The following is a 22,116-nucleotide window of genomic DNA, read 5'->3' on the forward strand; positions in this document are numbered from 1 at the left end:
CCAATCTCAGCGTCTCCCAGGGGCAAAGCGAACGCCTCTCTGCCCAATCCAGCTTTGCAGACGCAGGCCGCTAGGCTGCCTCTGCATTGGCGAAGGAAGCTCTCTCGTCCCGCTTCCTGCGAAATCTGCTTCTCAGCCTGAGCGAATCTCAGTGGGAACGGTCTTTCCTCTGGGGCCGTTGCTCCTGTGCCTGGGGCTGCCGCAAGGGCACCACCCTCACAGGGAAAGGCCAAACACACCCCACATGTCTTTGCTCCTCTGGAGAGCTGCAGGCAACCTCAAACTCTCAGGAAGCTTCTCGGCTGAGACGCAGAAGCACTCTGGCTGGGGTCTCGCATCCCCTGCCTGGAGGCCCATGGTGCCTGTTTCTCCCTGGGCGTTGCTTCACCAGAGCAACCAGGCAACATCTGCCCCATCTACCCTTCTGCTCTTCCCTTCCAGCTGACAGAGTTCTCCCTGCTCTACTCTAGCCCTAGGAAGTTTGGAGACAACCGGGCTCCTCCTCCTGTGCAAGGAGTCCCGGGGCCCAGTTGGAGTGGAAAGGCAAAACCACAGGCAAGCCCAGGAAAGTGCTGAGTCATGTCTGACACACTCCCTCAGCCTGCTCCTTCATGGCTAGCGAGGCTGTGAGCTAGGAAAGTCTTTGGAAGCTCAGCAAGTGGCAGCGAGATGCAGGCCCCAACCCAGCAATCCCGGTGCTTGGAGCAGGTCTCAGCCTCCCAGTGCCAAAGCGAGCTCCTCTCTGCCAAATGCAGCTTTGCACACGCAGGCCGCTCTGCTGCCTCTGCATCCACGAAGGAAGCTCTCTAGGCCCGTTCCTGCGAAATCTGCTTCCGCCTGAGGGAAAAGCCCTTGGAGAGGTCTTTGCTCAGGGGCAGTTGCTCCTGTGCCTGGGGAAGAGGGAAGGGCACCACACTCCCAGGGAAAGGCCAGACACACTCCACACGTCTTTGCTCCTCTGGAGGGCGGCATGGAGCCTCCAACTGGGAGGTCGCTTCTCAGCGGAGACGCAGGGGCATTCTGGCTCTGATCCCGCAGCCCCTGCCTGGAGGCCCACGGTGCCTGTTTCTCTCTGGGCGTTGCTTCCACAGTGCGGCCAAGCAACATCTTCACCATGGGCACAACAGCGCTTCCCTTCCGCCTGACAGACGTCTCAGTGCTCTGCTCTAGACCTCTGAAGTGGGGAGACAACCGAGCCCAGCCTCCTTTCCATGGCGTCCTGCGCCTTCCATTGCACTGAAAGGCAATAGCTCGGGGAAGCCTAGGATGGGGCTGAGTCATGTCGGACACACTTCCTCAGCCTGCTCCTTTCAGGGAAGCAACGCTGGGAGCTAGGAAAGCCTTCTCAAGCTCGGAGAGTGCAAGAGAGATGCAGGCCATGCACCCGGAAATCTCGGTACTTGGAGCCAATCTCAGCGTCTCCCAGGGGCAAAGCGTACACCTCTCTGCCCAATCCAGCTTTGCAGACGCAGGCCGCTAGGCTGCCTCTGCATTGGCGAAGGAAGCTCTCTCGTCCCGCTTCCTGCGAAATCTGCTTCTCAGCCTGAGCGAATCTCAGTGGGAACGGTCTTTCCTCTGGGGCCGTTGCTCCTGTGCCTGGGGCTGCCGCAAGGGCACCAGTCTCACAGGGAAAGGCCAAACACACCCCACATGTCTTTGCTCCTCTGGAGAGCTGCAGGCAACCTCAAACTCTCAGGAAGCTTCTCGGCTGAGACGCAGAAGCACTCTGGCTGGGGTCTCGCATCCCCTGCCTGGAGGCCCATGGTGCCTGTTTCTCCCTGGGCGTTGCTTCACCAGAGCGGCCAGGCAACATCTGCCCCATCTACCCTTCTGCTCTTCCCTTCCAGCTGACAGAGTTCTCCCTGCTCTACTCTAGCCCTAGGAAGTTTGGAGACAACCGGGCTCCTCCTCCTGTGCAAGGAGTCCCGGGGCCCAGTTGGAGTGGAAAGGCAAAACCACAGGCAAGCCCAGGAAAGTGCTGAGTCATGTCTGACACACTCCCTCAGCCTGCTCCTTCATGGCTAGCGAGGCTGTGAGCTAGGAAAGTCTTTGGAAGCTCAGCAAGTGGCAGCGAGATGCAGGCCCCAACCCAGCAATCCCGGTGCTTGGAGCAGGTCTCACAGCCTCCCAGTGCCAAAGCGAGCTCCTCTCTGCCAAATGCAGCTTTGCACACGCAGGCCGCTCTGCTGCCTCTGCATCCACGAAGGAAGCTCTCTAGGCCCGCATCCTGCGAAATCTGCTTCAGCCTGAGGGAAAAGCCCTTGGGGAGGTCTTTGCTCAGGGGCAGTTGCTCCTGTGCCTGGGGAAGAGGGAAGGGCACCACACTCCCAAGGAAAGGCCAGACACACTCCACACGTCTTTGCTCCTCTGGAGGGCGGCATGGAGCCTCCAACTGGGAGGTCGCTTCTCAGCGGAGACGCAGGGGCATTCTGGCTCTGATCCCGCAGCCCCTGCCTGGAGGCCCACGGTGCCTGTTTCTCTCTGGGCGTTGCTTCCACAGTGCGGCCAAGCAACATCTTCACCATGGGCACAACAGCGCTTCCCTTCCGCCTGACAGACGTCTCAGTGCTCTGCTCTAGACCTCTGAAGTGGGGAGACAACCGAGCCCAGCCTCCTTTCCAAGGAGTCCTGCGCCTTCCATTGCACTGAAAGGCAATAGCACGGGGAAGCCTAGGAAGGGGCTGAGTCATGTCGGACACACTTCCTCAGCCTGCTCCTTTCAGGGAAGCAACGCTGGGAGCTAGGAAAGCCTTCTCAAGCTCGGAGAGTGCAAGAGAGATGCAGGCCGCGCACCCGGAAATCTCGGTGCTTGGAGCCAATCTCAGCGTCTCCCAGGGGCAAAGCGAACGCCTCTCTGCCCAATCCAGCTTTGCAGACGCAGGCCGCTAGGCTGCCTCTGCATTGGCGAAGGAAGCTCTCTCCTCCCGCTTCCTGCGAAATCTGCTTCTCAGCCTGAGCGAATCTCAGTGGGAACGGTCTTTCCTCTGGGGCCGTTGCTCCTGTGCCTGGGGCTGCCGCAAGGGCACCACCCTCACAGGGAAAGGCCAAACACACCCCACATGTCTTTGCTCCTCTGGAGAGCTGCAGGCAACCTCAAACTCTCAGGAAGCTTCTCGGCTGAGACGCAGAAGCACTCTGGCTGGGGTCTCGCATCCCCTGCCTGGAGGCCCATGGTGCCTGTTTCTCCCTGGGCGTTGCTTCCCCAGAGCGGCCAGGCAACATCTGCCCCATCTACCCTTCTGCTCTTCCCTTCCAGCTGACAGAGTTCTCCCTGCTCTACTCTAGCCCTAGGAAGTTTGGAGACAACCGGGCTCCTCCTCCTGTGCAAGGAGTCCCGGGGCCCAGTTGGAGTGGAAAGGCAAAACCACAGGCAAGCCCAGGAAAGTGCTGAGTCATGTCTGACACACTCCCTCAGCCTGCTCCTTCATGGCTAGCGAGGCTGTGAGCTAGGAAAGTCTTTGGAAGCTCAGCAAGTGGCAGCGAGATGCAGGCCCCAACCCAGCAATCCCGGTGCTTGGAGCAGGTCTCAGCCTCCCAGTGCCAAAGCGAGCTCCTCTCTGCCAAATGCAGCTTTGCACACGCAGGCCGCTCTGCTGCCTCTGCATCCACGAAGGAAGCTCTCTAGGCCCGTTCCTGCGAAATCTGCTTCCGCCTGAGGGAAAAGCCCTTGGAGAGGTCTTTGCTCAGGGGCAGTTGCTCCTGTGCCTGGGGAAGAGGGAAGGGCACCACACTCCCAAGGAAAGGCCAGACACACTCCACACGTCTTTGCTCCTCTGGAGGGCGGCATGGAGCCTCCAACTGGGAGGTCGCTTCTCAGCGGAGACGCAGGGGCATTCTGGCTGTGATCCCGCAGCCCCTGCCTGGAGGCCCACGGTGCCTGTTTCTCTCTGGGCGTTGCTTCCACAGTGCGGCCAAGCAACATCTTCACCATGGGCACAACAGCGCTTCCCTTCCGCCTGACAGACGTCTCAGTGCTCTGCTCTAGACCTCTGAAGTGGGGAGACAACCGAGCCCAGCCTCCTTTCCAAGGCGTCCTGCGCCTTCCATTGCACTGAAAGGCAATAGCACGGGGAAGCCTAGGAAGGGGCTGAGTCATGTCGGACACACTTCCTCAGCCTGCTCCTTTCAGGGAAGCAACGCTGGGAGCTAGGAAAGCCTTCTCAAGCTCGGAGAGTGCAAGAGAGATGCAGGCCGCGCACCCGGAAATCTCGGTGCTTGGAGCCCATCTCAGCGTCTCCCAGGGGCAAAGCGAACGCCTCTCTGCCCAATCCAGCTTTGCAGACGCAGGCCGCTAGGCTGCCTCTGCATTGGCGAAGGAAGCTCTCTCGTCCCGCTTCCTGCGAAATCTGCTTCTCAGCCTGAGCGAATCTCAGTGGGAACGGTCTTTCCTCTGGGGCCGTTGCTCCTGTGCCTGGGGCTGCCGCAAGGGCACCACCCTCACAGGGAAAGGCCAAACACACCCCACATGTCTTTGCTCCTCTGGAGAGCTGCAGGCAACCTCAAACTCTCAGGAAGCTTCTCGGCTGAGACGCAGAAGCACTCTGGCTGGGGTCTCGCATCCCCTGCCTGGAGGCCCATGGTGCCTGTTTCTCCCTGGGCGTTGCTTCACCAGAGCGGCCAGGCAACATCTGCCCCATCTACCCTTCTGCTCTTCCCTTCCAGCTGACAGAGTTCTCCCTGCTCTACTCTAGCCCTAGGAAGTTTGGAGACAACCGGGCTCCTCCTCCTGTGCAAGGAGTCCCGGGGCCCAGTTGGAGTGGAAAGGCAAAACCACAGGCAAGCCCAGGAAAGTGCTGAGTCATGTCTGACACACTCCCTCAGCCTGCTCCTTCATGGCTAGCGAGGCTGTGAGCTAGGAAAGTCTTTGGAAGCTCAGCAAGTGGCAGCGAGATGCAGGCCCCAACCCAGCAATCCCGGTGCTTGGAGCAGGTCTCAGCCTCCCAGTGCCAAAGCGAGCTCCTCTCTGCCAAATGCAGCTTTGCACACGCAGGCCGCTCTGCTGCCTCTGCATCCACGAAGGAAGCTCTCTAGGCCCGTTCCTGCGAAATCTGCTTCCGCCTGAGGGAAAAGCCCTTGGAGAGGTCTTTGCTCAGGGGCAGTTGCTCCTGTGCCTGGGGAAGAGGGAAGGGCACCACACTCCCAGGGAAAGGCCAGACACACTCCACACGTCTTTGCTCCTCTGGAGGGCGGCATGGAGCCTCCAACTGGGAGGTCGCTTCTCAGCGGAGACGCAGGGGCATTCTGGCTCTGATCCCGCAGCCCCTGCCTGGAGGCCCACGGTGCCTGTTTCTCTCTGGGCGTTGCTTCCACAGTGCGGCCAAGCAACATCTTCACCATGGGCACAACAGCGCTTCCCTTCCGCCTGACAGACGTCTCAGTGCTCTGCTCTAGACCTCTGAAGTGGGGAGACAACCGAGCCCAGCCTCCTTTCCAAGGCGTCCTGCGCCTTCCATTGCACTGAAAGGCAATAGCTCGGGGAAGCCTAGGATGGGGCTGAGTCATGTCGGACACACTTCCTCAGCCTGCTCCTTTCAGGGAAGCAACGCTGGGAGCTAGGAAAGCCTTCTCAAGCTCGGAGAGTGCAAGAGAGATGCAGGCCATGCACCCGGAAATCTCGGTACTTGGAGCCAATCTCAGCGTCTCCCAGGGGCAAAGCGTACACCTCTCTGCCCAATCCAGCTTTGCAGACGCAGGCCGCTAGGCTGCCTCTGCATTGGCGAAGGAAGCTCTCTCGTCCCGCTTCCTGCGAAATCTGCTTCTCAGCCTGAGCGAATCTCAGTGGGAACGGTCTTTCCTCTGGGGCCGTTGCTCCTGTGCCTGGGGCTGCCGCAAGGGCACCAGTCTCACAGGGAAAGGCCAAACACACCCCACATGTCTTTGCTCCTCTGGAGAGCTGCAGGCAACCTCAAACTCTCAGGAAGCTTCTCGGCTGAGACGCAGAAGCACTCTGGCTGGGGTCTCGCATCCCCTGCCTGGAGGCCCATGGTGCCTGTTTCTCCCTGGGCGTTGCTTCACCAGAGCGGCCAGGCAACATCTGCCCCATCTACCCTTCTGCTCTTCCCTTCCAGCTGACAGAGTTCTCCCTGCTCTACTCTAGCCCTAGGAAGTTTGGAGACAACCGGGCTCCTCCTCCTGTGCAAGGAGTCCCGGGGCCCAGTTGGAGTGGAAAGGCAAAACCACAGGCAAGCCCAGGAAAGTGCTGAGTCATGTCTGACACACTCCCTCAGCCTGCTCCTTCATGGCTAGCGAGGCTGTGAGCTAGGAAAGTCTTTGGAAGCTCAGCAAGTGGCAGCGAGATGCAGGCCCCAACCCAGCAATCCCGGTGCTTGGAGCAGGTCTCACAGCCTCCCAGTGCCAAAGCGAGCTCCTCTCTGCCAAATGCAGCTTTGCACACGCAGGCCGCTCTGCTGCCTCTGCATCCACGAAGGAAGCTCTGTAGGCCCGCATCCTGCGAAATCTGCTTCAGCCTGAGGGAAAAGCCCTTGGGGAGGTCTTTGCTCAGGGGCAGTTGCTCCTGTGCCTGGGGAAGAGGGAAGGGCACCACACTCCCAAGGAAAGGCCAGACACACTCCACACGTCTTTGCTCCTCTGGAGGGCGGCATGGAGCCTCCAACTGGGAGGTCGCTTCTCAGCGGAGACGCAGGGGCATTCTGGCTCTGATCCCGCAGCCCCTGCCTGGAGGCCCACGGTGCCTGTTTCTCTCTGGGCGTTGCTTCCACAGTGCGGCCAAGCAACATCTTCACCATGGGCACAACAGCGCTTCCCTTCCGCCTGACAGACGTCTCAGTGCTCTGCTCTAGACCTCTGAAGTGGGGAGACAACCGAGCCCAGCCTCCTTTCCAAGGAGTCCTGCGCCTTCCATTGCACTGAAAGGCAATAGCTCGGGGAAGCCTAGGAAGGGGCTGAGTCATGTCGGACACACTTCCTCAGCCTGCTCCTTTCAGGGAAGCAACGCTGGGAGCTAGGAAAGCCTTCTCAAGCTCGGAGAGTGCAAGAGAGATGCAGGCCGCGCACCCGGAAATCTCGGTGCTTGGAGCCAATCTCAGCGTCTCCCAGGGGCAAAGCGAACGCCTCTCTGCCCAATCCAGCTTTGCAGACGCAGGCCGCTAGGCTGCCTCTGCATTGGCGAAGGAAGCTCTCTCCTCCCGCTTCCTGCGAAATCTGCTTCTCAGCCTGAGCGAATCTCAGTGGGAACGGTCTTTCCTCTGGGGCCGTTGCTCCTGTGCCTGGGGCTGCCGCAAGGGCACCACCCTCACAGGGAAAGGCCAAACACACCCCACATGTCTTTGCTCCTCTGGAGAGCTGCAGGCAACCTCAAACTCTCAGGAAGCTTCTCGGCTGAGACGCAGAAGCACTCTGGCTGGGGTCTCGCATCCCCTGCCTGGAGGCCCATGGTGCCTGTTTCTCCCTGGGCGTTGCTTCACCAGAGCGGCCAGGCAACATCTGCCCCATCTACCCTTCTGCTCTTCCCTTCCAGCTGACAGAGTTCTCCCTGCTCTACTCTAGCCCTAGGAAGTGTGGAGACAACCGGGCTCCTCCTCCTGTGCAAGGAGTCCCGGGGCCCAGTTGGAGTGGAAAGGCAAAACCACAGGCAAGCCCAGGAAAGTGCTGAGTCATGTCTGACACACTCCCTCAGCCTGCTCCTACATGGCTAGCGAGGCTGTGAGCTAGGAAAGTCTTTGGAAGCTCAGCAAGTGGCAGCGAGATGCAGGCCCCAACCCAGCAATCCCGGTGCTTGGAGCAGGTCTCACAGCCTCCCAGTGCCAAAGCGAGCTCCTCTCTGCCAAATGCAGCTTTGCACACGCAGGCCGCTCTGCGGCCTCTGCATCCACGAAGGAAGCTCTCTAGGCCCGCTTCCTTTGAAATCTGCTTCAGCCTGAGGGAAAAGCCCTTGGAGAGGTCTTTGCTCAGGGGCAGTTGCTCCTGTGCCTGGGGAAGAGGGAAGGGCACCACACTCCCAAGGAAAGGCCAGACACACTCCACACGTCTTTGCTCCTCTGGAGGGCGGCATGGAGCCTCCAACTAGGAGGTCGCTTCTCAGCGGAGACGCAGGGGCATTCTGGCTGTGATCCCGCAGCCCCTGCCTGGAGGCCCATGGTGCCTGTTTCTCTCTGGGCGTTGCTTCCACAGTGCGGCCAAGCAACATCTTCACCATGGGCACAACAGCGCTTCCCTTCCGCCTGACAGACGTCTCAGTGCTCTGCTCTAGACCTCTGAAGTGGGGAGACAACCGAGCCCAGCCTCCTTTCCAAGGCGTCCTGCGCCTTCCATTGCACTGAAAGGCAATAGCACGGGGAAGCCTGGGAAGGGGCTGAGTCATGTCGGACACACTTCCTCAGCCTGCTCCTTTCAGGGAAGCAACGCTGGGAGCTAGGAAAGCCTTCTCAAGCTCGGAGAGTGCAAGAGAGATGCAGGCCGCGCACTCGGAAATCTCGGTGCTTGGAGCCAATCTCAGCGTCTCCCAGGGGCAAAGCGAACGCCTCTCTGCCCAATCCAGCTTTGCAGACGCAGGCCGCTAGGCTGCCTCTGCATTGGCGAAGGAAGCTCTCTCCTCCCGCTTCCTGCGAAATCTGCTTCTCAGCCTGAGCGAATCTCAGTGGGAACGGTCTTTCCTCTGGGGCCGTTGCTCCTGTGCCTGGGGCTGCCGCAAGGGCACCACCCTCCCAGGGAAAGGCCAAACACACCCCACATGTCTTTGCTCCTCTGGAGAGCTGCAGGCAACCTCAAACTCTCAGGAAGCTTCTCGGCTGAGACGCAGAAGCACTCTGGCTGGGGTCTCGCATCCCCTGCCTGGAGGCCCATGGTGCCTGTTTCTCCCTGGGCGTTGCTTCCCCAGAGCGGCCAGGCAACATCTGCCCCATCTACCCTTCTGCTCTTCCCTTCCAGCTGACAGAGTTCTCCCTGCTCTACTCTAGCCCTAGGAAGTTTGGAGACAACCGGGCTCCTCCTCCTGTGCAAGGAGTCCCGGGGCCCAGTTGGAGTGGAAAGGCAAAACCACAGGCAAGCCCAGGAAAGTGCTGAGTCATGTCTGACACACTCCCTCAGCCTGCTCCTTCATGGCTAGCGAGGCTGTGAGCTAGGAAAGTCTTTGGAAGCTCAGCAAGTGGCAGCGAGATGCAGGCCCCAACCCAGCAATCCCGGTGCTTGGAGCAGGTCTCACAGCCTCCCAGTGCCAAAGCGAGCTCCTCTCTGCCAAATGCAGCTTTGCACACGCAGGCCGCTCTGCTGCCTCTGCATCCACGAAGGAAGCTCTCTAGGCCCGCTTCCTGCGAAATCTGCTTCAGCCTGAGGGAAAAGCCCTTGGAGAGGTCTTTGCTCAGGGGCAGTTGCTCCTGTGCCTGGGGAAGAGGGAAGGGCACCACACTCCCAAGGAAAGGCCAGACACACTCCACACGTCTTTGCTCCTCTGGAGGGGGGCATGGAGCCTCCAACTGGGAGGTCGCTTCTCAGCGGAGACGCAGGGGCATTCTGGCTGTGATCCCGCAGCCCCTGCCTGGAGGCCCACGGTGCCTGTTTCTCTCTGGGCGTTGCTTCCACAGTGCGGCCAAGCAACATCTTCACCATGGGCACAACAGCGCTTCCCTTCCGCCTGACAGACGTCTCAGTGCTCTGCTCTAGACCTCTGAAGTGGGGAGACAACCGAGCCCAGCCTCCTTTCCAAGGAGTCCTGCGCCTTCCATTGCCCTGAAAGGCAATAGCACGGGGAAGCCTAGGAAGGGGCTGAGTCATGTCGGACACACTTCCTCAGCCTGCTCCTTTCAGGGAAGCAACGCTGGGAGCTAGGAAAGCCTTCTCAAGCTCGGAGAGTGCAAGAGAGATGCAGGCCGTGCACCCGGAAATCTCGGTGCTTGGAGCCCATCTCAGCGTCTCCCAGGGGCTAAGCTAACGCCTCTCTGCCCAATCCAGCTTTGCAGACGCACGCCGCTAGGCTGCCTCTGCATTGGCGAAGGAAGCTCTCTCCTCCCGCTTCCTGCGAAATCTGCTTCTCAGCCTGAGCGAATCTCAGTGGGAACGGTCTTTCCTCTGGGGCCGTTGCTCCTGTGCCTGGGGCTGCCGCAAGGGCACCACCCTCCCAGGGAAAGGCCAAACACACCCCACATGTCTTTGCTCCTCTGGAGAGCTGCAGGCAACCTCAAACTCTCAGGAAGCTTCTCGGCTGAGACGCAGAAGCACTCTGGCTGGGGTCTCGCATCCCCTGCCTGGAGGCCCATGGTGCCTGTTTCTCCCTGGGCGTTGCTTCCCCAGAGCGGCCAGGCAACATCTGCCCCATCTACCCTTCTGCTCTTCCCTTCCAGCTGACAGAGTTCTCCCTGCTCTACTCTAGCCCTAGGAAGTTTGGAGACAACCGGGCTCCTCCTACTGTGCAAGGAGTCCCGCGGCCCAGTTGGAGTGGAAAGGCAAAACCACAGGCAAGCCCAGGAAAGTGCTGAGTCATGTCTGACACACTCCCTCAGCCTGCTCCTTCATGGCTAGCGAGGCTGTGAGCTAGGAAAGTCTTTGGAAGCTCAGCAAGTGGCAGCGAGATGCAGGCCCCAACCCAGCAATCCCGGTGCTTGGAGCAGGTCTCACAGCCTCCCAGTGCCAAAGCGAGCTCCTCTCTGCCAAATGCAGCTTTGCACACGCAGGCCGCTCTGCTGCCTCTGCATCCACGAAGGAAGCTCTCTAGGCCCGCTTCCTGCGAAATCTGCTTCAGCCTGAGGCAAAAGCCCTTGGAGAGGTCTTTGCTCAGGGGCAGTTGCTCCTGTGCCTGGGGAAGAGGGAAGGGCACCACACTCCCAGGGAAGGCCAGACACACTCCACACGTCTTTGCTCCTCTGGAGGGCGGCATGGAGCCTCCAACTGGGAGGTCGCTTCTCAGCGGAGATGCAGGGGCATTCTGGCTGTGATCCCGCAGCCCCTGCCTGGAGGCCCACGGTGCCTGTTTCTCTCTGGGCGTTGCTTCCACAGTGCGGCCAAGCAACATCTTCACCATGGGCACAACAGCGCTTCCCTTCCGCCTGACAGACGTCTCAGTGCTCTGCTCTAGACCTCTGAAGTGGGGAGACAACCGAGCCCAGCCTCCTTTCCAAGGCGTCCTGCGCCTTCCATTGCACTGAAAGGCAATAGCTCGGGGAAGCCTAGGAAGGGGCTGAGTCATGTCGGACACACTTCCTCAGCCTGCTCCTTTCAGGGAAGCAACGCTGGGAGCTAGGAAAGCCTTCTCAAGCTCGGAGAGTGCAAGAGAGATGCAGGCCATGCACCCGGAAATCTCGGTGCTTGGAGCCAATCTCAGCGTCTCCCAGGGGCAAAGCGAACGCCTCTCTGCCCAATCCAGCTTTGCAGACGCAGGCCGCTAGGCTGCCTCTGCATTGGCGAAGGAAGCTCTCTCGTCCCGCTTCCTGCGAAATCTGCTTCTCAGCCTGAGCGAATCTCAGTGGGAACGGTCTTTCCTCTGGGGCCGTTGCTCCTGTGCCTGGGGCTGCCGCAAGGGCACCACCCTCACAGGGAAAGGCCAAACACACCCCACATGTCTTTGCTCCTCTGGAGAGCTGCAGGCAACCTCAAACTCTCAGGAAGCTTCTCGGCTGAGACGCAGAAGCACTCTGGCTGGGGTCTCGCATCCCCTGCCTGGAGGCCCATGGTGCCTGTTTCTCCCTGGGCGTTGCTTCACCAGAGCGGCCAGGCAACATCTGCCCCATCTACCCTTCTGCTCTTCCCTTCCAGCTGACAGAGTTCTCCCTGCTCTACTCTAGCCCTAGGAAGTTTGGAGACAACCGGGCTCCTCCTCCTGTGCAAGGAGTCCCGGGGCCCAGTTGGAGTGGAAAGGCAAAACCACAGGCAAGCCCAGGAAAGTGCTGAGTCATGTCTGACACACTCCCTCAGCCTGCTCCTTCATGGCTAGCGAGGCTGTGAGCTAGGAAAGTCTTTGGAAGCTCAGCAAGTGGCAGCGAGATGCAGGCCCCAACCCAGCAATCCCGGTGCTTGGAGCAGGTCTCAGCCTCCCAGTGCCAAAGCGAGCTCCTCTCTGCCAAATGCAGCTTTGCACACGCAGGCCGCTCTGCTGCCTCTGCATCCACGAAGGAAGCTCTCTAGGCCCGTTCCTGCGAAATCTGCTTCCGCCTGAGGGAAAAGCCCTTGGAGAGGTCTTTGCTCAGGGGCAGTTGCTCCTGTGCCTGGGGAAGAGGGAAGGGCACCACACTCCCAGGGAAAGGCCAGACACACTCCACACGTCTTTGCTCCTCTGGAGGGCGGCATGGAGCCTCCAACTGGGAGGTCGCTTCTCAGCGGAGACGCAGGGGCATTCTGGCTCTGATCCCGCAGCCCCTGCCTGGAGGCCCACGGTGCCTGTTTCTCTCTGGGCGTTGCTTCCACAGTGCGGCCAAGCAACATCTTCACCATGGGCACAACAGCGCTTCCCTTCCGCCTGACAGACGTCTCAGTGCTCTGCTCTAGACCTCTGAAGTGGGGAGACAACCGAGCCCAGCCTCCTTTCCAAGGCGTCCTGCGCCTTCCATTGCACTGAAAGGCAATAGCTCGGGGAAGCCTAGGAAGGGGCTGAGTCATGTCGGACACACTTCCTCAGCCTGCTCCTTTCAGGGAAGCAACGCTGGGAGCTAGGAAAGCCTTCTCAAGCTCGGAGAGTGCAAGAGAGATGCAGGCCATGCACCCGGAAATCTCGGTACTTGGAGCCAATCTCAGCGTCTCCCAGGGGCAAAGCGTACGCCTCTCTGCCCAATCCAGCTTTGCAGACGCAGGCCGCTAGGCTGCCTCTGCATTGGCGAAGGAAGCTCTCTCGTCCCGCTTCCTGCGAAATCTGCTTCTCAGCCTGAGCGAATCTCAGTGGGAACGGTCTTTCCTCTGGGGCCGTTGCTCCTGTGCCTGGGGCTGCCGCAAGGGCACCAGTCTCACAGGGAAAGGCCAAACACACCCCACATGTCTTTGCTCCTCTGGAGAGCTGCAGGCAACCTCAAACTCTCAGGAAGCTTCTCGGCTGAGACGCAGAAGCACTCTGGCTGGGGTCTCGCATCCCCTGCCTGGAGGCCCATGGTGCCTGTTTCTCCCTGGGCGTTGCTTCACCAGAGCGGCCAGGCAACATCTGCCCCATCTACCCTTCTGCTCTTCCCTTCCAGCTGACAGAGTTCTCCCTGCTCTACTCTAGCCCTAGGAAGTTTGGAGACAACCGGGCTCCTCCTCCTGTGCAAGGAGTCCCGGGGCCCAGTTGGAGTGGAAAGGCAAAACCACAGGCAAGCCCAGGAAAGTGCTGAGTCATGTCTGACACACTCCCTCAGCCTGCTCCTTCATGGCTAGCGAGGCTGTGAGCTAGGAAAGTCTTTGGAAGCTCAGCAAGTGGCAGCGAGATGCAGGCCCCAACCCAGCAATCCCGGTGCTTGGAGCAGGTCTCACAGCCTCCCAGTGCCAAAGCGAGCTCCTCTCTGCCAAATGCAGCTTTGCACACGCAGGCCGCTCTGCTGCCTCTGCATCCACGAAGGAAGCTCTGTAGGCCCGCATCCTGCGAAATCTGCTTCAGCCTGAGGGAAAAGCCCTTGGGGAGGTCTTTGCTCAGGGGCAGTTGCTCCTGTGCCTGGGGAAGAGGGAAGGGCACCACACTCCCAAGGAAAGGCCAGACACACTCCACAGGTCTTTGCTCCTCTGGAGGGCGGCATGGAGCCTCCAACTGGGAGGTCGCTTCTCAGCGGAGACGCAGGGGCATTCTGGCTCTGATCCCGCAGCCCCTGCCTGGAGGCCCACGGTGCCTGTTTCTCTCTGGGCGTTGCTTCCACAGTGCGGCCAAGCAACATCTTCACCATGGGCACAACAGCGCTTCCCTTCCGCCTGACAGACGTCTCAGTGCTCTGCTCTAGACCTCTGAAGTGGGGAGACAACCGAGCCCAGCCTCCTTTCCAAGGAGTCCTGCGCCTTCCATTGCACTGAAAGGCAATAGCTCGGGGAAGCCTAGGAAGGGGCTGAGTCATGTCGGACACACTTCCTCAGCCTGCTCCTTTCAGGGATGCAACGCTGGGAGCTAGGAAAGCCTTCTCAAGCTCGGAGAGTGCAAGAGAGATGCAGGCCGCGCACCCGGAAATCTCGGTGCTTGGAGCCAATCTCAGCGTCTCCCAGGGGCAAAGCGAACGCCTCTCTGCCCAATCCAGCTTTGCAGACGCAGGCCGCTAGGCTGCCTCTGCATTGGCGAAGGAAGCTCTCTCCTCCCGCTTCCTGCGAAATCTGCTTCTCAGCCTGAGCGAATCTCAGTGGGAACGGTCTTTCCTCTGGGGCCGTTGCTCCTGTGCCTGGGGCTGCCGCAAGGGCACCACCCTCACAGGGAAAGGCCAAACACACCCCACATGTCTTTGCTCCTCTGGAGAGCTGCAGGCAACCTCAAACTCTCAGGAAGCTTCTCGGCTGAGACGCAGAAGCACTCTGGCTGGGGTCTCGCATCCCCTGCCTGGAGGCCCATGGTGCCTGTTTCTCCCTGGGCGTTGCTTCACCAGAGCGGCCAGGCAACATCTGCCCCATCTACCCTTCTGCTCTTCCCTTCCAGCTGACAGAGTTCTCCCTGCTCTACTCTAGCCCTAGGAAGTTTGGAGACAACCGGGCTCCTCCTCCTGTGCAAGGAGTCCCGGGGCCCAGTTGGAGTGGAAAGGCAAAACCACAGGCAAGCCCAGGAAAGTGCTGAGTCATGTCTGACACACTCCCTCAGCCTGCTCCTTCATGGCTAGCGAGGCTGTGAGCTAGGAAAGTCTTTGGAAGCTCAGCAAGTGGCAGCGAGATGCAGGCCCCAACCCAGCAATCCCGGTGCTTGGAGCAGGTCTCAGCCTCCCAGTGCCAAAGCGAGCTCCTCTCTGCCAAATGCAGCTTTGCACACGCAGGCCGCTCTGCTGCCTCTGCATCCACGAAGGAAGCTCTCTAGGCCCGTTCCTGCGAAATCTGCTTCCGCCTGAGGGAAAAGCCCTTGGAGAGGTCTTTGCTCAGGGGCAGTTGCTCCTGTGCCTGGGGAAGAGGGAAGGGCACCACACTCCCAAGGAAAGGCCAGACACACTCCACACGTCTTTGCTCCTCTGGAGGGCGGCATGGAGCCTCCAACTGGGAGGTCGCTTCTCAGCGGAGACGCAGGGGCATTCTGGCTCTGATCCCGCAGCCCCTGCCTGGAGGCCCACGGTGCCTGTTTCTCTCTGGGCGTTGCTTCCACAGTGCGGCCAAGCAACATCTTCACCATGGGCACAACAGCGCTTCCCTTCCGCCTGACAGACGTCTCAGTGCTCTGCTCTAGACCTCTGAAGTGGGGAGACAACCGAGCCCAGCCTCCTTTCCAAGGCGTCCTGCGCCTTCCATTGCACTGAAAGGCAATAGCTCGGGGAAGCCTAGGAAGGGGCTGAGTCATGTCGGACACACTTCCTCAGCCTGCTCCTTTCAGGGAAGCAACGCTGGGAGCTAGGAAAGCCTTCTCAAGCTCGGAGAGTGCAAGAGAGATGCAGGCCGCGCACCCGGAAATCTCGGTGCTTGGAGCCAATCTCAGCGTCTCCCAGGGGCAAAGCGAACGCCTCTCTGCCCAATCCAGCTTTGCAGACGCAGGCCGCTAGGCTGCCTCTGCATTGGCGAAGGAAGCTCTCTCCTCCCGCTTCCTGCGAAATCTGCTTCTCACCCTGAGCGAATCTCAGTGGGAACGGTCTTTCCTCTGGGGCCGTTGCTCCTGTGCCTGGGGCTGCCGCAAGGGCACCACCCTCACAGGGAAAGGCCAAACACACCCCACATGTCTTTGCTCCTCTGGAGAGCTGCAGGCAACCTCAAACTCTCAGGAAGCTTCTCGGCTGAGACGCAGAAGCACTCTGGCTGGGGTCTCGCATCCCCTGCCTGGAGGCCCATGGTGCCTGTTTCTCCCTGGGCGTTGCTTCACCAGAGCGGCCAGGCAACATCTGCCCCATCTACCCTTCTGCTCTTCCCTTCCAGCTGACAGAGTTCTCCCTGCTCTACTCTAGCCCTAGGAAGTTTGGAGACAACCGGGCTCCTCCTCCTCTGCAAGGAGTCCCGGGGCCCAGTTGGAGTGGAAAGGCAAAACCACAGGCAAGCCCAGGAAAGTGCTGAGTCATGTCTGACACACTCCCTCAGCCTGCTCCTTCATGGCTAGCGAGGCTGTGAGCTAGGAAAGTCTTTGGAAGCTCAGCAAGTGGCAGCGAGATGCAGGCCCCAACCCAGCAATCCCGGTGCTTGGAGCAGGTCTCAGCCTCCCAGTGCCAAAGCGAGCTCCTCTCTGCCAAATGCAGCTTTGCACACGCAGGCCGCTCTGCTGCCTCTGCATCCACGAAGGAAGCTCTCTAGGCCCGCTTCCTGCGAAATCTGCTTCCGCCTGAGGGAAAAGCCCTTGGAGAGGTCTTTGCTCAGGGGCAGTTGCTCCTGTGCCTGGGGAAGAGGGAAGGGCACCACACTCCCAAGGAAAGGCCAGACACACTCCACACGTCTTTGCTCCTCTGGAGGGCGGCATGGAGCCTCCAACTGGGAGGTCGCTTCTCAGCGGAGACGCAGGGGCATTCTGGCTGTGATCCCGCAGCCCCTGCCTGGAGGCCCACGGTGCCTGTTTCTCTCTGGGCGTTGCTTCCACAGTGCGGCCAAGCAACATCTTCACCATGGGCACAACAGCGCTTCCCTTCCGCCTGACAGACGTCTCAGTGCTCTGCTCTAGACCTCTGAAGTGGGGAGACAACCGAGCCCAGCCTCCTTTCCAAGGCGTCCTGCGCCTTCCATTGCACTGAAAGGCAATAGCACGGGGAAGCCTAGGAAGGGGCTGAGTCATGTCGGACACACTTCCTCAGCCTGCTCCTTTCAGGGAAGCACCGCTGGGAGCTAGGAAAGCCTTCTCAAGCTCGGAGAGTGCAAGAGAGATGCAGGCCGCGCACCCGGAAATCTCGGTGCTTGGAGCCCATCTCAGCGTCTCCCAGGGGCAAAGCGAACGCCTCTCTGCCCAATCCAGCTTTGCAGACGCAGGCCGCTAGGCTGCCTCTGCATTGGCGAAGGAAGCTCTCTCCTCCCGCTTCCTGCGAAATCTGCTTCTCAGCCTGAACGAATCTCAGTGGGAACAGTCTTTCCTCTGGGGCCGTTGCACCTGTGCCTGGGGCTGCCGCAAGGGCACCACCCTCACAGGGAAAGGCCAAACACACCCCACATGTCTTTGCTCCTCTGGAGAGCTGCAGGCAACCTCAAACTCTCAGGAAGCTTCTCGGCTGAGACGCAGAAGCACTCTGGCTGGGGTCTCGCATCCCCTGCCTGGAGGCCCATGGTGCCTGTTTCTCCCTGGGCGTTGCTTCACCAGAGCGGCCAGGCAACATCTGCCCCATCTACCCTTCTGCTCTTCCCTTCCAGCTGACAGAGTTCTCCCTGCTCTACTCTAGCCCTAGGAAGTTTGGAGACAACCGGGCTCCTCCTCCTGTGCAAGGAGTCCCGGGGCCCAGTTGGAGTGGAAAGGCAAAACCACAGGCAAGCCCAGGAAAGTGCTGAGTCATGTCTGACACACTCCCTCAGCCTGCTCCTTCATGGCTAGCGAGGCTGTGAGCTAGGAAAGTCTTTGGAAGCTCAGCAAGTGGCAGCGAGATGCAGGCCCCAACCCAGCAATCCCGGTGCTTGGAGCAGGTCTCACAGCCTCCCAGTGCCAAAGCGACCTCCTCTCTGCCAAATGCAGCTTTGCACACGCAGGCCGCTCTGCTGCCTCTGCATCCACGAAGGAAGCTCTGTAGGCCCGCATCCTGCGAAGTCTGCTTCAGCCTGAGGGAAAAGCCCTTGGGGAGGTCTTTGCTCAGGGGCAGTTGCTCCTGTGCCTGGGGAAGAGGGAAGGGCACCACACTCCCAAGGAAAGGCCAGACACACTCCACACGTCTTTGCTCCTCTGGAGGGCGGCATGGAGCCTCCAACTGGGAGGTCGCTTCTCAGCGGAGACGCAGGGGCATTCTGGCTCTGATCCCGCAGCCCCTGCCTGGAGGCCCACGGTGCCTGTTTCTCTCTGGGCGTTGCTTCCACAGTGCGGCCAAGCAACATCTTCACCATGGGCACAACAGCGCTTCCCTTCCGCCTGACAGACGTCTCAGTGCTCTGCTCTAGACCTCTGAAGTGGGGAGACAACCGAGCCCAGCCTCCTTTCCAAGGAGTCCTGCGCCTTCCATTGCACTGAAAGGCAATAGCACGGGGAAGCCTAGGAAGGGGCTGAGTCATGTCGGACACACTTCCTCAGCCTGCTCCTTTCAGGGAAGCAACGCTGGGAGCTAGGAAAGCCTTCTCAAGCTCGGAGAGTGCAAGAGAGATGCAGGCCGCGCACCCGGAAATCTCGGTGCTTGGAGCCAATCTCAGCGTCTCCCAGGGGCAAAGCGAACGCCTCTCTGCCCAATCCAGCTTTGCAGACGCAGGCCGCTAGGCTGCCTCTGCATTGGCGAAGGAAGCTCTCTCCTCCCGCTTCCTGCGAAATCTGCTTCTCACCCTGAGCGAATCTCAGTGGGAACGGTCTTTCCTCTGGGGCCGTTGCTCCTGTGCCTGGGGCTGCCGCAAGGGCACCACCCTCACAGGGAAAGGCCAAACACACCCCACATGTCTTTGCTCCTCTGGAGAGCTGCAGGCAACCTCAAACTCTCAGGAAGCTTCTCGGCTGAGACGCAGAAGCACTCTGGCTGGGGTCTCGCATCCCCTGCCTGGAGGCCCATGGTGCCTGTTTCTCCCTGGGCGTTGCTTCACCAGAGCGGCCAGGCAACATCTGCCCCATCTACCCTTCTGCTCTTCCCTTCCAGCTGACAGAGTTCTCCCTGCTCTACTCTAGCCCTAGGAAGTTTGGAGACAACCGGGCTCCTCCTCCTGTGCAAGGAGTCCCGGGGCCCAGTTGGAGTGGAAAGGCAAAACCACAGGCAAGCCCAGGAAAGTGCTGAGTCATGTCTGACACACTCCCTCAGCCTGCTCCTTCATGGCGAGCGAGGCTGTGAGCTAGGAAAGTCTTTGGAAGCTCAGCAAGTGGCAGCGAGATGCAGGCCCCAACCCAGCAATCCCGGTGCTTGGAGCAGGTCTCACAGCCTCCCAGTGCCAAAGCGAGCTCCTCTCTGCCAAATGCAGCTTTGCACACGCAGGCCGCTCTGCTGCCTCTGCATCCCCGAAGGAAGCTCTCTAGGCCCGCTTCCTGCGAAATCTGCTTCAGCCTGAGGGAAAAGCCCTTGGAGAGGTCTTTGCTCAGGGGCAGTTGCTCCTGTGCCTGGGGAAGAGGGAAGGGCACCACACTCCCAAGGAAAGGCCAGACACACTCCACACGTCTTTGCTCCTCTGGAGGGCGGCATGGAGCCTCCAACTGGGAGGTCGCTTCTCAGCGGAGACGCAGGGGCATTCTGGCTGTGATCCCGCAGCCCCTGCCTGGAGGCCCACGGTGCCTGTTTCTCTCTGGGCGTTGCTTCCACAGTGCGGCCAAGCAACATCTTCACCATGGGCACAACAGCGCTTCCCTTCCGCCTGACAGACGTCTCAGTGCTCTGCTCTAGACCTCTGAAGTGGGGAGACAACCGAGCCCAGCCTCCTTTCCAAGGCGTCCTGCGCCTTCCATTGCACTGAAAGGCAATAGCACGGGGAAGCCTAGGAAGGGGCTGAGTCATGTCGGACACACTTCCTCAGCCTGCTCCTTTCAGGGAAGCAACGCTGGGAGCTAGGAAAGCCTTCTCAAGCTCGGAGAGTGCAAGAGAGATGCAGGCCGCGCACCCGGAAATCTCGGTGCTTGGAGCCAATCTCAGCGTCTCCCAGGGGCAAAGCGAACGCCTCTCTGCCAAATCCAGCTTTGCAGACGCAGGCCGCTAGGCTGCCTCTGCATTGGCGAAGGAAGCTCTCTCCTCCCGCTTCCTGCGAAATCTGCTTCTCAGCCTGAGCGAATCTCAGTGGGAACGGTCTTTCCTCTGGGGCCGTTGCTCCTGTGCCTGGGGCTGCCGCAAGGGCACCACCCTCACAGGGAAAGGCCAAACACACCCCACATGTCTTTGCTCCTCTGGAGAGCTGCATGCAACCTCAAACTCTCAGGAAGCTTCTCGGCTGAGACGCAGAAGCACTCTGGCTGGGGTCTCGCATCCCCTGCCTGGAGGCCCATGGTGCCTGTTTCTCCCTGGGCGTTGCTTCACCAGAGCGGCCAGGCAACATCTGCCCCATCTACCTTCTGCTCTTCCCTTCCAGCTGACAGAGTTCTCCCTGCTCTACTCTAGCCCTAGGAAGTTTGGAGACAACCGGGCTCCTCCTCCTGTGCAAGGAGTCCCGGGGCCCAGTTGGAGTGGAAAGGCGAAACCACAGGCAAGCCCAGGAAAGTGCTGAGTCATGTCTGACACACTCCCTCAGCCTGCTCCTTCATGGCTAGCGAGGCTGTGAGCTAGGAAAGTCTTTGGAAGCTCAGCAAGTGGCAGCGAGATGCAGGCCCCAACCCAGCAATCCCGGTGCTTGGAGCAGGTCTCAGCCTCCCAGTGCCAAAGCGAGCTCCTCTCTGCCAAATGCAGCTTTGCACACGCAGGCCGCTCTGCTGCCTCTGCATCCACGAAGGAAGCTCTCTAGGCCCGTTCCTGCGAAATCTGCTTCCGCCTGAGGGAAAAGCCCTTGGAGAGGTCTTTGCTCAGGGGCAGTTGCTCCTGTGCCTGGGGAAGAGGGAAGGGCACCACACTCCCAAGGAAAGGCCAGACACACTCCACACGTCTTTGCTCCTCTGGAGGGCGGCATGGAGCCTCCAACTGGGAGGTCGCTTCTCAGCGGAGACGCAGGGGCATTCTGGCTCTGATCCCGCAGCCCCTGCCTGGAGGCCCATGGTGCCTGTTTCTCTCTGGGCGTTGCTTCCACAGTGCGGCCAAGCATCATCTTCACCATGGGCACAACAGCACTTCCCTTCCGCCTGACAGACGTCTCAGTGCTCTGCTCTAGACCTCTGAAGTGGGGAGACAACCGAGCCCAGCCTCCTTTCCAAGGCGTCCTTCGCCTTCCATTGCACTGAAAGGCAATAGCACGGGGAAGCCTAGGAAGGGGCTGAGTCACGTCGGACACACTTCCTCAGCCTGCTCCTTTCAGGGAAGCAACGCTGGGAGCTAGGAAAGCCTTCTCAAGCTCGGAGAGTGCAAGAGAGATGCAGGCCGCGCACCCGGAAATCTCGGTGCTTGGAGCCAATCTCAGCGTCTCCCAGGGGCAAAGCGAACGCCTCTCTGCCCAATCCAGCTTTGCAGACGCAGGCCGCTAGGCTGCCTCTGCATTGGCGAAGGAAGCTCTCTCCTCCCGCTTCCTGCGAAATCTGCTTCTCAGCCTGAGCGAATCTCAGTGGGAAAGGTCTTTCCTCTGGGGCCGTTGCTCCTGTGCCTGGGGCTGCCGCAAGGGCACCACCCTCACAGGGAAAGGCCAAACACACCCCACATGTCTTTGCTCCTCTGGAGAGCTGCAGGCAACCTCAAACTCTCAGGAAGCTTCTCGGCTGAGACGCAGAAGCACTCTGGCTGGGGTCTCGCATCCCCTGCCTGGAGGCCCATGGTGCCTGTTTCTCCCTGGGCGTTGCTTCACCAGAGCGGCCAGGCAACATCTGCCCCATCTACCCTTCTGCTCTTCCCTTCCAGCTGACAGAGTTCTCCCTGCTCTACTCTAGCCCTAGGAAGTGTGGAGACAACCGGGCTCCTCCTCCTGTGCAAGGAGTCCCGGGGCCCAGTTGGAGTGGAAAGGCAAAACCACAGGCAAGCCCAGGAAAGTGCTGAGTCATGTCTGACACACTCCCTCAGCCTGCTCCTTCATGGTTAGCGAGGCTGTGAGCTAGGAAAGTCTTTGGAAGCTCAGCAAGTGGCAGCGAGATGCAGGCCCCAACCCAGCAATCCCGGTGCTTGGAGCAGGTCTCACAGCCTCCCAGTGCCAAAGCGAGCTCCTCTCTGCCAAATGCAGCTTTGCACACGCAGGACGCTCTGCGGCCTCTGCATCCACGAAGGAAGCTCTCTAGGCCCGCTTCCTGCGAAATCTGCTTCAGCCTGAGGGAAAAGCCCTTGGAGAGGTCTTTGCTCAGGGGCAGTTGCTCCTGTGCCTGGGGAAGAGGGAAGGGCACCACACTCCCAAGGAAAGGCCAGACACACTCCACACGTCTTTGCTCCTCTGGAGGGCGGCATGGAGCCTCCAACTAGGAGGTCGCTTCTC

The sequence above is a fragment of the Moschus berezovskii genome, chromosome X (genome assembly GCF_049115385.1).
Source record: "Moschus berezovskii isolate FMDL1 chromosome X, NW_MosBer_1.0, whole genome shotgun sequence".
Classification (NCBI taxonomy): Eukaryota; Metazoa; Chordata; class Mammalia; order Artiodactyla; family Moschidae; genus Moschus; species Moschus berezovskii.